The 15,703-nt window shown below is 36.3% G+C and overlaps 1 long non-coding RNA gene across 1 annotated transcript in view; it reads left to right on the top strand.

Annotated features, from left to right (window-relative positions):
* The window catches only part of LOC110365697 (uncharacterized), a 176,292-nt gene that overhangs the window by 23,523 nt on the left and 137,066 nt on the right, over window positions 1-15,703 (top strand). The window lies entirely within an intron of this gene.

Below are 15,703 nucleotides of genomic sequence, written 5' to 3'. Positions count from 1 at the left end.
GCAACTCAGGTTTCATTCAAGTAGCAGAGAAATTACTGAGTTCTCAAAACCGAGTGCTGTGCTGCTGCAGAGAAGAAACCCTGATAGAGTTAGAAGAATGAAATAAAAAAGCATCTTTGTGTGACCAGAGAGACAGGCATAAAAAATGGAAGGAAGGCATTGGGCAAGAACAAAGTTGAAATTATGTGGAAAATGTAACACAATTTTCTTAGGTTTGAGTAACTAATAAGGTGTAGTTTCTGAACTGGAGACTTCTTGATGCAAAGGTGAGACTACATAAGCCGAACGTAATAGGAGATTGTGAATGAGCCTGATATTTCTGGTGAGTTATGATGTAGTAAAAGTGAATACTGTCTGAAAAGAACAGATCCCTATGGGAATAAGAATTACACATTAATGGAGAGAGAAGTTCCAGTCAAAGCAAGAAATCTCACAGACAGCCTGTATGTTTTTTTTTTTTTTGTTTTGTTTCTTTCAGTCTCTGTCACAAGACAGTTTTCTACTAAAACAGATCTTTACTGGAGTTAAACCAGTACCACGCTTATGATGAGGAAAGACATAACAGAAAGTGAAATCACCCACTTTGCCTTGCTGTATTTGAATGATCTGGAGACAGATCAATACTGACTCAAGGAGTGAAGCCTCTATCTTTTCTGTGGAATTAGGAAACTCCTTTGTGGATAATGAATATGATGGCCACACAGGTATTTCAAAAGATGTCATTTCCCTCAGGACAAAAGAGCTCCTCAGTGCATGCTTCTTGTACCTAATTTAACCAGGTCTTAATAACAGAATGACTAAAAAATTTATTGCGTTCTAGTTGAGGTTGTGTCCCGTTTCCCCAGCCCTCTCGATGCTAAGTTAGAATTGCCCTGAGTCATCGTGGCAAGAGTCAGGCACAGGGATCAGATCAGTGTGTTTGAACAGATGATAGGAAAGTGCGTGTAAATGAAGTATGCTCCAAAGGCATGTTAGCCGTTGCAAACAAAACTACTGGTTTGGGACTAGGGTAAGGACAAAATAAAAAATAATTAATACAGCAATAAGCTGTTCCAGTGAATTCACTATATGTACTGAGTACGGCTGGTTAATACCCTGTAGAAACATGTTAAGTGATGCATTAGACAACAAGAAAACCATGATGCAGAACGTATATTCAATAATGGGGAAAGACATGTATGGGCAGATATTTATTCCCTTATATTAGGAATAAAGGTAGGAAAGACATAAACCAAGCTGTGTGAATGGCAGGGGCAGGAAGGCCATCGTGTGGAATACTCAGCAGCAGAGGCTGATGTGTTTTTATTGCGTGATTGTTAGTGCTGGATTCAGAAACTGCTGTTATTCCGTTAATGTAAAGCCCCTGCTCAAAGACTACTGCACTGTTTCTATACTCCCTGAGTACAAAGTGGGATCTAAGCATTTCAGACAGATATCTGTTTGCCCAGATTCATCACTTCCTGAGCACTTGAGAAAGAAAAGATACGCTTGTGCAGTTTTGTAACTTTTAATGAAATGAAGTGAGCTAGACTTTAGTACATAATAATAACTAGACATTAACAGAGCTGATAACCAGAAGTCAGAGGGACATTTCAGTAGGGCTACTCAAGTGTGCTAGAAGGCCTGTATATATTTAAGTGCTTTTATGGGCTGAGGTGTAAAACCAATAAGCTTTATTGTATCTTCAAATAACACTATTAAGTTCAGGGTTCCATAAGTTACATGAGATTCTTTACCTTATGATGTTTTCGCCTTTTTTTTCTGTAGTACATTATTGGCATCTCGTCTCCCTGCGGGCCTTTCCTTGATTTTTCTCTTACTAAGATCATTGCAGTTGACAATTCTTCTCTTATAAATCTCAAAATTATGGGTTGTTTTTCTCAACTCTTCATGTCTCAGAGCAATGGGATGACTTGTGAAACTTACTTTCCATTTAAAAAAAAAAAAAAAAAAAAAAAAGAAAATGAAATTTTTAACCTTTGATTTCAGAGAGCATTTTGAAATTGAAAGGCAAAGACTCAGTAGCTGTAAAAATAAATCAATTTATAAACATTTTAACAACTTTAAATCAATAGCATGATATTTTTCATTTCTATGCATTTCAAGGTAAGCAATGTTATTTTCTTTAAATGTTTTCTATCTGGATGGCTCTCACAAAACATATTTAAGTTTGCTTTGCAGTAGCTATTTGAGCAAGTGTGGTCATCTCTACATCTTAAATTAAGCGTAGTCTGCATGGGTCATTTCTGTTTAACATATTATGGAATTATCATGTACTTGAATCTCTGAGAAATCTTTGGATGCAAATTTTTAAGGCCAAGTGTTCAAAGAGAAAGCGTCTTCCTGTCAGAGTACAGACATTCACATTTGCTTTTGTGAAAAGCTGTATTCCCAATTTTGGGGTTTCTTCAGGGCTGATGCAGTAAAGAACATCACTTGACATGTGCTCCTTTCCAGAGGAGCACAATTTTGTATTTGTTGGACTAGTTTTCGTTACAACTTTGTGTCTTAAGACCATTCTTTCAAAACTGGCCTTTAGCAGGAAACATTCCTTACTTCCACCTTCCTCAAAAAAAAAAAAAAAAAAAAAGCATATTGTGGGAGTATATGCCTACATCAGATTTTACTGGATTTAGTACCACTGCAGAGACAGAAATTTGTTGTAGCATCACCCAAGTTCACCTTGCTTAATAATAAGGCACAGTAACTCAGCAGCAAAACTTAGTAGGGCTAAGGCTCATTTTCTGTGTAATCCAGGCATAAGCTTCACAAACAGATGCCTGGCTGTCTAGTTTCTCTTGCTCAAATCTGTAAGTCAGTAAAGCTGAAGTTTCAAAGCATAGCAATGCATTTTCCACTCTATTCTGAATAGCTGGTGTACCAAATTGCAAGTGCTTGCATTTTTTTAAGGTACCTTTTGTAGTGCAAATACAGTTGTTTATGATGGCTCATTCTATAAAGTTATTGTGCAGTTAAATTTTGTTTTCTTGCCCTTGTTTGTGCTTAGTTAAGACAAAGCAAATGCTACTAATAGCTCTACCTGATGACATTGGTCTTGAAGACTCAAGGATCATCCCTCCTTTGACTTGTATTCAAGTTCCTAGTCAGCGTCTCCTATACTGTCTTATACAGGGCTGCTAAACTTTTTATATTAATCGTTATTCAGCATAACAGCAAAGCTCTCTGAAACTCACCATGTATAGTTTGGTCCAGCTTTTTAAAGAAATTAGGTGTTTCCTGAAGGACTTCAGCCCAAATGCTAGTGTGTTTTTTAACTGTATCATTACTTCAACTGTCTGATACTTATCCAGCATATTGGTGGTCATACATCACATGTTATTAATACAGACAGGGAGCCTGTCGTTGAACACAGCTCCCATATGTCACTGGGCGACCTGAGAATAATGCCTGTGTATAATGGTAATAGGTACAGAATTTTCAGCACAAAGGCAGTATAAATTTCTCTGTAGATGAAATAATCTAGAGAAGTGCAGAGTCAGTTCAGAAATGATAACTTTTTTACTTCCTGCATAATTAGATACTGGCCAGCTCGAGGACTTGACCATATGTGCTGTATGTAGTGAATGCATTTGAGAAATACACAGTTCTAAAGAGGGAGTTTGGATTTGCACCAAATTCTGAAAGTCTTGATGTCTACCTGTTTTAAATGGATGTTGAGTGTTTTCAGTGCTATTTCATATTATACTGTTGAGGGGTGTCTGTAGCCACCTATTTGACTGTAAGTTATCCTTTCAAAAATTATTTTTAAATGTCATATGATTTACTGTCCTTTGCAGTTTGTTGCAGCAATTACATTACATTTTATATCACTCAGGAGATTTCCTGTAGGGAGAAAATCATATTGCTCTGCCTTCTATTGGCATGTGTAAGAAATACAACAGAAGAAACTGCCTAGGTCATAAACCACCAACTGTTCAAGATTGGCTCAGAGAAGCACCACAATAAATGTTAATTGATAGGGTAAAAAAAATGTATGCAGCTTCCAACCAGAGGAATTCACAATCTGCAATATTGTCCTGGAATGCAATTAAAGCTAGCCAGGATAACTCAGATTTTTAATATCAGATACTTACCCTAATCCATTAAGAAATTACAGACTGGGAATTTATAATCTCTGTATTATTGCAGAGATTATTCTGCAAATAACAAGCACATTCAGAAATATAAGAGGATTCTGAACATATAGGAACAAATGATTAAATGGTGGAGTTGAAGTCAGCTGGCCTTGTATGGCAGCCGGCGTCTTGATTTGATTCCAAGTTCACCTTAGCTTGGTGCTGAGCTTGTTAACATATCTTCTTCCAACCTTGGATTCAATGACTTTCAGTCGGTTTCAAGCAGACCAACCTGTCTTGCACCTGTATGTAGAATTTCACATCATCTTTACCTTATTTAGCTCTTCTCTTAAGGAGAGAATAAAGTGTCATTACAAAAAACAGTCTGTGCGGATGGATATAAAATGCACAGGTATATATGTACATGCATATATATAGATAGATAGATAAAGTATGTGTGTAAATTTTCTGTATATATAAATAGAAAATGCAGAATTCAGTTCTGGAATATGAAAAAATTATATATTTATGGACTGCTGAGAATCTTGAAAAGGGTTGAGATTATATTGTGATATAACAATAAGCTAGTTTCAAATTTGTATGAGTGAAAATTGTAAGATATTCAGTCTTTTATGTTTTAGCACTAAAGTGAATCATTAATACTAATTGATATTTTCTATAGGGGATGGTACTAGGTGCTGCAACAGGCTAAAAATCTAAATAACCTTGTTTCTGGTGGCAGTTAGAGATCTGCAGGATAAGGTGCTATTTATTGGCTGTTCAAGAATTGTAAAGATGGGCAGATGTGAAGGAGCATTCATGAGACACAGATTCTAACTATATTATGAGTAATCTGTATCCAGAATACCTCACAGCACTGGCGATCTGAAGTCATTCTGTGATACACTGTGGATTTCTAGTGCCATATCCGTACTTCAGCATGTTTTAGTTACATCTCCTGATGGTTTCATTTTTTTAGTCACAGTATTGTTGCTTGTGGAGGTGATGGCTGGTCACAGAAAGAATGAAGTCTGATGTATCATATGCTGTGACTGATGGGTATTAGAGATGGGGGACAGTGCAATCACTAAATGGGCAGATGTAGGGATTAAATTCAAAGCAGTTAGCTGAAGACAGACAAACAGAGCACTGAAGAGAGTTTGGTTGGACTGGGGGAGTTGCGAAAGGAACCCGAATGTCAGAGACTGTACAGAATCTGTCTGTAGGAAATTCTGGAAAATACCATCTGTCTCCTACATTCTTTGATTCTTACTCCCCGTGGTTCCCTTTAACAAGGCCTGTGTGGATGAGCGGTGAGGCAGTGTGAAGGGTATGCTGTAGCAGATGTGTGATTTCCAGGGCTTGGGAATGTAACCTTCCCGCACGTAGGACGAAGCGTACTGCTGTATGGTGGAACCCTAGAGCCATAATGGCTACTGGATGCAACTTGGAGTTATGAAAAGGCTAAGATATCTTGGTAGAAACATTTGCTCCAGTGTTTTATCTGCAAACAATACTGATAGTCCTGCTTTTACAAGTGAAAATGTTGACAATTACTAGAGCAAATAAACAAAAAAAATGTCATGGTCAATCAGTTCACCAGTAATGGGTTTTGGATTTGCTGCATCAGTACGACTTGCATATGTGAAAAATGGCTACATTGAAAAGTTATCCTTGGTTCTTACTATTTAGACTTCATCACACTTCATTAAAAAGAAGTTTTTTATTTACTACTATTTGGATAACCAAAAAACCAAAGCAACAAGCTCTGTTTCAGAAGGGTGGACTATGTTTTTTCCTTCCTTAGCAGGAATACACTGTGTAATCTCAGGAAAACTGCAGTTATGTGACTTTTAAAATCTGTAGAATGAACAATGCTAACTTTAATTTAGTTATAAAATATAACACTTTTTGAAGTCTATTTATTAAAATGTCTAAAACTTTACCATCTTTTTTACCCTCTCAAGGAGCACTTGATTAGACAACTTAGAGCCAATGAATTACCAAATTGTATGAATAATATGCTCTTTCAGTTGAAGGGGGAGTAAAACACTAATTCAGTTTTCTGTATGTAAAATAGAAACTGTGCTATAGCAATCTTCATAGCAGTAAAGAACACTTTAGTTCCTAATTTTTATGGAATAATTAGTAGATTTGGATGAATAATGGATTCCTCAGCTGAATGGCTGAACTGGAAAATGAATGAAGATCATGAGATAACCAGAACAGCACTGTTGTGTGTTCTTGTTTGTTCCTGACCCTGTCCTCCCCAGCTGAAGAAAACCTGTCCATTGTGGTCAGTTGGAAACATTTTTTTTCCAGCCAAAGAAAGTTGCTTTGGGGTATTTGAGTAACTTATTCTTTTGTTTTGTTTGTTTGTTTTGGTAAGTCATGAAGTCATGTCAGTTTGTAAATGAAGCCTGTTATTTCAAAAAGAAAAGTTTAAAGGTTTCATTTTAAATCAAATGTGTCAGAGTGTTTCCAAAAAAAAAAAAAATAAAATAAAATACATAGTCAAGATGGATTTAAGTCCATGAAAATTATTGGTTTCTCCCTAAAAATCTTTTTCATGTGAATATATATTTTCTTACAAATGAATAACAATGATTATCTCCTGGGTGTTCATTGAATTTTGACTTTGGTTTTCACTACAATCACAAGATGCTGTGAAATGCAGCAGTTGTGCACAGTTAAACTTTGAAGACTGTAAGATCCTCACAGCACAGGCCAATCTTGGTTTGTGTGTCTGTGTGTTTGGTTTTTTGTTGGTTTTGTTTTTCTTCTGTGCATGTTTGTGATATTACATAAATAATTAAGAATGCAAATATTTATCTTCACACTCTCCTTTCTTTCTCCACACCCTCTGGAGTCCCATTTGTTGAAATATAACTAACAGCTACCTAATTTTGGCAGAAATTTTTCATTTTGAATTGTAAATGATCGTAACCCAGGATTCAGGGAGCTGTTTGGCTTGCAAAACCCCTTAGTGCCAGGTAGGTTGTAGAGTGGAATTTTACTGGTTATTTTTAAGAATAAGGCCAACTGAATATAAAGTGTGTTGAAAGTAGGACTGCTTGAGAATTTTGAATGCTAAGGATTTATGAATTTTTAACCAAGAGAGTGCATGCAATACAAGATACCCAGCAAATGAAAATAAGAACTGTTTCCTTCCTCTTGTTCAAAGTTTTCTGTTGTAAATGTGGAACATAATATTCTCTGAGGGCGGACTCTGAAGACATAACAAAGCAAGTGTCCCTTTAAACTTAATTATACTGATACCCTTGTTTTAGCCAGCTTCTTAGTTCTCTTCCAAGGTTCTGGTTGCTTCATTTAAGAGTTCCACTACCATGTAGTAGGCATGGCAAGATGCCCACTGCAGAAAGCAGGGGCTGTATGGCTGCCATCTTCCACCCACTCTCTCCCCTTGTGTTTCTGTTGTGACATCTTTGTGTCTGTCATGATAAGAATGTAGTTGATACAGAAGTTATGTTGAATGGCCACTGAACTGCAAAAAACTGCTTCTTTTCGCAGATCTTACCACATCGATGCAGGGCTTATTCTGTTATCACAGCTTTATTTTAGCAATTCAATGCCTCATCTTCATACCACTGTGGTTACTTTTAGTGTCTTGTATATATTTCATTTTTTTTTAGGCTGAATGCACTTTTTAGGATTGTTCTTCAGTTATGTTCAGGCTCAAGCTGGCAAAATAGAGAGTGATCAGAGTATTAATAATAGGCACCTACTATAGGTGTAGTGCTAAGTAGTAACAGCTAAATAGTTTTCAGCTATTTTTTATGAAGTGTCCCACTGCGAATATCATGTGTTCTCTCTCTAGCTCTTTTATATTCATTTGAATATCATTTTAGAATGTACTTTGGGTATAATAGACTCAGGGTACAGTCCCATCAACACACCACTCCTTTGCCACTATGACACCTATTAGGTTTGAATTACATTTGAGCTCACCAGTGGAAAAAGGATTGCTGACACTCCTTTCCAAGGGAATGGGAAAAGAACCCTTGAGACGGAGATACCTGCCATTTGTCAATAAATTAAACCTGTGCATCATGTCTGCTAAACCTGATATTACAAGAACCGCTTATTATGGCAACAAGTAATAATATTCTTGTATGGATGGTAATGGTATGAAAGCTGCTCTCCTATTGTACTACATCTTGTGTTTCGTTACCATAGTAGTGAAGGAATTGCCCTGTCAAGTCATTATGCAGCAAAGTTAACATGGGCTTAATCTCTTTCATAAATTACCATGGAAAAAAAGACATCTTTTATGCATAACTACGAAAAATATCCCTCTCCTAGTGTGAAATGACTTGTTTCAAGTGAAACATGGCACTCTAAAGCTCTGACATTCAGACAGCACAAAAAAAGCAGGATTCAATGATTTTGAAGTAATCTTAGCCAAGATATGTGAACAACAACATGGACATTATTTACATTAGCCATTATCAGGAACTCTTTTCTGTGTCTGACCCTTTGTGATATTTCCAGAACTTGCAATTATATCTTTGGTTTTAGGTTGCTATGGCTGCCATAGATTTTGTGCCATCAAAATGTATAGAAAATACTAGCTATTTCACCATTGGGTAGGAAACAGTTGAATTGTGTGTGACACAAGTAAGTATTTAACTACTTAAAACAATTTCCCAGGAAAAATAGATGCAAATAACATTTTAGTAATTTACTTCAATGAGGTACTACAGAAAAGAAGAAGAAAATTTAATAATAAAGACTCTTGCAAAATCTTAAGTGTTTACTGTCACTAACTGCTATGGTGTTTGCCTGTGACTCCCTTGTGTAGCAGACATCTGTGCTACATGAAAAAGAATAGTGTCAAAAGTATTGCGTACAGGGTAAGATTCAGACTATGATTATGGACAATGTTACTAGTAAAATGGAAATGAACAGTTCTTGCAGTGACTTCTGGCAAGACAGGCTATCTGATGGATATACAATGGATGTACATTATACTTAAGCTTTGAAAACAGAAAGGAAAAATAGGTGATGTTGCCTACATGTGAAAATTGATTCTGATTCAGTCTTCTCACCAACTCACAAAACCTTGAAGTAGTCATTACAGATAGAGGCAGCAGATCTAAACAACCTACTAGCAGCCACCTAACTCTGACCAAGCAGGTTTAATGACTGAAGAAAATTAAAAAGTTATAACAAAACTGACATCTAGTCCTGATTCTACCCTTGAATAAGCATCTGCCTCTTTTTACCCTTTTGTTAGCCCTGGACTGTGTTAACAATTGTACTGAGTCTGAACACGGCACAGAACTGCTGGGTTGGGTGTCGTATTGCCATTAGGACAAACTGACCAGTTATGTTTAGCACAGTGGTACCTTAACATACCGAAACCTTACTTCAGTGTTGTGCTGAACACAATAAATGAACCTTTATATAAATATATATATGTATAGGTTGCTGTTCAGCTTTATGCTACTTCTCATGGTTGCTCACAACAAGCAACACGCAGACATGGTAACATTTTGTATTAGAGACCAGACCCTCTGTAGATGTAATACTTTTTACCTTTGGGAGATGTCATAAAACTTAATCCTTTGGCAATTATGATGAAACATTCTATGTAAATGTGAATTACTATTATTGATGGGCTTAAGCTGCAAGTTTGAATGCAAATTAGTAGTTTTGAAGATAATAAATACACATTATTCATCATGAAGGATGATGAAAAAATTAAATACCTTTCACAGAAGGTAGAGAAAGTATGAAGTCCAGCGGTGAGCAGAATCAAGCATAGTGGTTGAGTCAACCCAATCTATTGTTCCCATGGCACAGAAGTGAAGGAAAAAGTAGGGAAACTCCTGTGCAAGGAGACAGAGGGCAGCACAGAAACTCATGTCAAGGTGCAATGTCTGTGTTGCATCCTTTTTTACTGGTGGTCTTAGAGACAAGAAAGTATGTTGAAGGGAGAGATTGTAAAGTGGCAGCCTACAGCAGTGGAAGGACGCATCTCAAGTGAAAGCAGGACACAGGAAAGATGTATAAATAGCTTGGAACCTTTTTTAAAGGTCAATAAATCTTTTTCACTTGTGGAATGACTGATTTCATTGGACTTACAAATACAAATCCCTCAGGCTTGCAGTTGAGTAGTGCATTTTGGACATCTGTGACTAATTTTCAGTATCTGTACACAGTGTATCAGCTCTGTCTCATCTTTGCTGGGTTGTTAGGAGTGCAGATGTTCTTTCTTGAGTCTGAAAGCCATTTGGAGGAATTTTGGCTCCTTGGAAGACTATAAAAACTTTATCTTGTAAATTTTTGGTCTTGGGAAGCAAATGCATTTTAGCTACATTTTCATATGTTGGATTAATTTGGTTTGCACACTTTTTCTTTTTATATATCTTTAGTAAAGCTAGTATGCAGAAGTCTTGTTATTAAAGAGACTACTGATCTTCAATTTTAAGGACTTTTTTAAAGACATCCATTCATCTAGTTCATGTTTATTTGCATTTGTTGATTGATTTCTTCCCCCCTCCCCATCCCCACCTTGTCTTGCTGGTTTAATAGTTTCTTTGGAATGATTTGGATAGACTGTTTGATTGAACATTCTATGCTACTTCCTGTATTTTAGAACTCTGTGCAGTACAAAAATCATTACTTTCCAAATGGGTCTATGATCTAGATGTACACAAGAACTGATGAGAAATTTAAAATTTTAGCATGAGCAAGGGCAACATTAAAAAGCATGGCTTTCCACAGGAGAGAGCAGACTTCTTGTTGTTTGCCTTAGCTGTTGCAGTCAGGCTGCAGACACTACAAGAAGAGTGAAGGAACCGATTGGCAGTAAAGTAAATGTTGAACAGGCAAATCCATGAAGGTTATAAATTGCTCATGTTTTATTTGGGTAGGATTCATCTGAATAAATAGGACTGTGCATCACAAGAAAGATGTATGAATGTTCAAGAAAACCACCCTAGGCGGCCCATGTAATAAGTGATGCGGTTCATGTGATCAGAAGTCAATGTCTATTTTAAGATGACTTAGGATTGAGACCTTGGCACCTTCTTATTGTCTAGATTGCAGTCAGTGATGACCTGTGATGACCAGCTTAGACACAGGTACTAACACAGTAATCTTCAAAAGTTAAATTAAAAGATCCATGCACATGTTCCTCTGATAAGCATCTCTCTTTGGCTGCTCTCTGTGAGAAAATTGGTAACTATCTAAGATACATAACAGAAAACAACTACTCCCTCCACTGTCTCAGCACCTTCTCAAAAGCAAGATAACAAACTATGCAGCAAAACATGGAGTGAAATTCCAATGTTTCTGTAGGAGCCCTGGTGCTGTGAAGTGCTCTGGTTTCTGGTGTAAGTCACTGGAGCAATGAAACATATGCACAAATTCAAATGCATCAGCATTAAAACTAAAGTCAGTCTAATGCTGGCTAACTTTGTGCACATGGTTTTAAACTAGAGGTCAGTGTCTTTCTCGATTCAGAAATAGATGCAGTCCAGGCATCTACTCTACGTCTGATCCAAGTGTAGTGCAAGTATAACGACCTACTTGTTCAGTGCTTCTAACACAGTATTTCAACATTTCTAACACAATAATCCACATCTCTTGCTATAAACAAGAAGCACTAAAGTCCTTGTTTAAATTGAATAAAACATCTGCTAGAAGCATTGCAATCCACAAAGCCTTTACATAGTGAAGTCTGACAGAACTATTTCCTCTCATTTATTTAAAAAAGAAAGTAAAAATAAGGTCTAATTCAAATTGTTTAGCTTGTTTCTACTAGGAAGTATCTTTCAAATATATTTTATCCTTTTTCTTATTTCCTAACTTGCATTTTTTGAGCTTCCTCTGTCATGTAGTTACATTGTATATCTTTTATAGAAATTCATTTTTTGGCATGAGGCCTGTATTTTGACAGCATCAGGAGTACTAAAAGCAAAACTAAAATGAACCAGTATTCCAAGAACACCAGTTTAAACAGAAAAAAGTCCTTTAGTCTTAGAAAATTCAGTATAAGTAAGAAACTTAAAATGGGGCTCAATGATGCTGCTGATTCAGACTCCATATTGAGGATCCAAAATAGAGAAAATTAGTTTGGTGGTATTGCACATGAAAGAATAAAATAATTCTTAACTGGGAAATTTTCTCCTTCAAAGACAGAAAACAAAGCAAATAAAAAAAACCTTTATGAATGGAAACATGATGCATCTATTTTTTAATACTGTGTCTGTTTGTGCAGGATTGTTTGAAGTGTATGAATCATACACGAATCAGCTAGCAGTCAGGCTGCTTTCCTGTTAGAACCATCATCTTAAAAGTGATGTGTCTTTCAGCATGGAAATATTACCCTTTTTTCAAATACTTCTACACTCAGCCAGCAGCTGTTCTAAGCAAATGGCTCTCTGAATTCAGATGGATGTTTGTTTGTACACTGCCAATACATAAGGCAGATTTTGTCCTGTATGAGAAAGCTTCTTATCACTAGGGTTGAGTCAGTGTACAAGATAGAGCTATGGATCTCCATTCCCGGGTGCTGAACTTGGGAATAGTTAGCGCTTTCCTGAACAAACCTGATTTCTATCATTAGCATGAAACATTTAGTTGATCCTAAGCCAAGAGGAGGAGGACTCACAACATATTCATATCTCACCATTCTACCTCGCCATGAGAGACTGTGGCCAGGAGCTTCTCTTCCTATGAAGCCTCTGTGCATTTAGGGATTGTTCAAGTTACCTGAATGGGTCTAAAGGATTTTACTTTTTGAAAATCCAGGTTTCAATGCTAATCTGGGTTCTGCTTCTGATTACTTAACAGGATGTATCCTGGCGTTGCTGGAGAAAAGCACTCTTTTTTGATGCTTGCAAATGTTAAGGTAGTCTCCACTGAGAAAAAGTAAAAGTTGGTCTATTGCTTTGTGTTGAAATTACTTAGTCACGTACACAAATTTGATTGTGATGAAAAAGAGAAGGAGGGAGAAAAAGTATAAATGTTCACACTTAAAATCCTATAGATTTGGATATTTTTTACCAAGTTTTTGCAACTGATACTAGTGTTCATACAAATCTACTAATGTAAAAATGAAAAAAGACAACAGGAAGGTGAGGTTAATATATTTAATGTGGTAGCATGTAAGGATGATTGGTTTTGTTTCTGAAGTGATCACATGACAGAACTTTTCAGTCTTTTCCCTTAAAACAATAACGGCTTTTCTTTTAACGTCTGAATGTGTTTATATTTTCTTTGGAAAACTGAAGTAATAATTTAGAGTATCTTAGGTTTGTTTTTCCTTATTCTGTGCTTATTAGTGACATTCATATGTCTTATTGCAAAAAGAAAAAGACCAGAATGACAGATGTCTACTTGTTCACCTGTTCATGTAAGTCTTGTGTTGAGGTTAGAATAGTCTGGAAATGGTATCATGTGCAAAAAGAAATTGTATTTGTATATTATCTTTTTCCTGCTACAGAACTAGAATTAATCTCTCATATTCTTCTCATCCTTATGTTACAGTTTCATCCCACTGACTTTTCAAAACCAGGATTAATCTAATGTAGTGGAGAGGGGTTGGTTTCAGTCTCTTCTGTCATTGTCCAAGCAGAAGATTCTCTCCTAGTACATAGATTTTGAGGTCTTGAACACTTATCTGTTTCAAGATGATGAATTCTATCAGTGTCTCACAAGTACTAGCACAAATGAGTTACACAGGTCTCTGTTTTCATTTTTACATATATAATAGACATGCATTTATGTATGAAATCATCATAATAAGGATTCTTATATCTGAAACCAGTTTTATTTGCATGTATGCTTCAATCATCGGTTTGTACGTCTGTATCCTGCAGCTCAGATACTTTTTTATTTTGTTTTTAAATTTGTAGAATGGTGTTCTAGTCTAGTTGGTATCAATGGGACTCAAACATACTGAAACTTTGGATGAGGGAAAAGATGTGATCAGTCTCCCATGAAAACAATTTCACCTTACTGGATTCTGCATATTTTCCATATAAGAACTCTTAGTTAATGGCATAACTAAGGATTTTCATTCCAGGGTTTTCTTTATTTGGCATCAGAAAATTCAGCCATCAGTAGGAACCTAGACTTTATTTGATCCTTTCTTACTCTTACATACTAACTACTTTTTTCTATTTCTACAACCCTTTTTATTCTCTCACTGCTTTAGTTTATATTCAAGGTCTGATTACTCTTAACTACTGAAGACTGATGCCTTTGTCCTTCACTCTCCGAACTCTCTTCAGTTTCTTCAAATTGCTAATATATGCTTTCGGATAGATTAGTATCTAGTTGAAAAGAACAGCTCTTGCTGCTATTCTGTATTTCCCCTTTGGCCTCCATCTTAGATTTCATTTTCCATCATTGCCATTTTTCAAGCAGCGTAAATGTTAACAACATGTTGAAGATGATCTGGCTATGACCCATTTTAAGCTAAAGGGAAACTGTATGTGTGGGCAATTGATGTAAACCAGCTGCCAAACCTGACTAAAGGATGCCGTGAGAGGGGGTGAGATGAGATAGTAAGCAGAGAGGAGCTTAAGGTATATTGCCAGAGCCTGCAAAGTCAGTGCTGCATGAATAAAACATTTTTGAAAGACTGAAGTGTACTTCTAACCTCCTTCCTTTGGCAAAAGGCATTCCTGTTCTCTTTTAATTATTAAGTAAATGGCTTTATTTGGCAAAGTGTTAGGCATTCATCTTTCTTGATAGACCCTTCACAGACTTGAATCATGTTCCCAGATGTACTGTATTCTTAATTCAGTCAAAATCTCAGTGCAGTAAGCAGGTCTTTGGCATATGACACTCTTACCTCTCTTCTCCATTAATTCATTTTTTCCCCTCCAATTTTCTGAATCCGTTTCACACATAGAAAATGGAAAAGGTGGAAAAGCTTGAAATTTGATGGAAAGTGATTGAAGCCAAAGATATGTGGACAGCAGTTTCATTTAAAGGCTACTCAATTATAAATTCAGAAGGCATCCATTATCACAGGGCAAGTGCTAATGAACTCATTTGGTATTCATGAGAATGTCAATATCTATGCATTGGTAGAAGTTTCATTGAAATTCAGATGAACACCTAGGCACATTCAAGAATTATATTAAATACAGCAGCCAAGTCTTCATAAGTTAATTAGTAATATACTTTTTGACAACAGATTCTCATCTGTTGTAAATCGTTAACAGTCAATGAAGTGATATTGAAGATCTGGCCAATTGCTTGGATTAAGGTCTTGGCACATGTTGGAAAAAGAGCCTTAATTACATATCGAATTAATCACTACTTAAAGGGGAAAAAGGACATAAGTTAGAAGGGAAATTGATATGGTTGTGGCTGCTGGAGGTTGAAGTTCATTAAGAAACTGAAACAGAGCTTGAATTACCACTCCATGTCTATTATTTGTAAGGAGAAGGTCCATGAAAGTAGTAACACAGAGATAGCTTGTTTAGTTCTTAGTTTTGACATTGCAACATGCCACTCTGAGTACTCTAGACACTGAAAACAGTTTAAGATAGGCTAGAACTCTGGTTACATTCAGAAGGCACAATGTGAACCTTTTGTGTCCTAGCAGGAATTTTTTTAAATTTAAAAACTTGGGCTCCTGC

The sequence above is a fragment of the Columba livia genome, chromosome 6, assembly GCF_036013475.1.
Source record: "Columba livia isolate bColLiv1 breed racing homer chromosome 6, bColLiv1.pat.W.v2, whole genome shotgun sequence".
Classification (NCBI taxonomy): Eukaryota; Metazoa; Chordata; class Aves; order Columbiformes; family Columbidae; genus Columba; species Columba livia.
The sequence above is the reverse complement of the archived record's forward strand: the minus strand, read 5'-3'. Positions and strand labels throughout refer to the sequence as shown.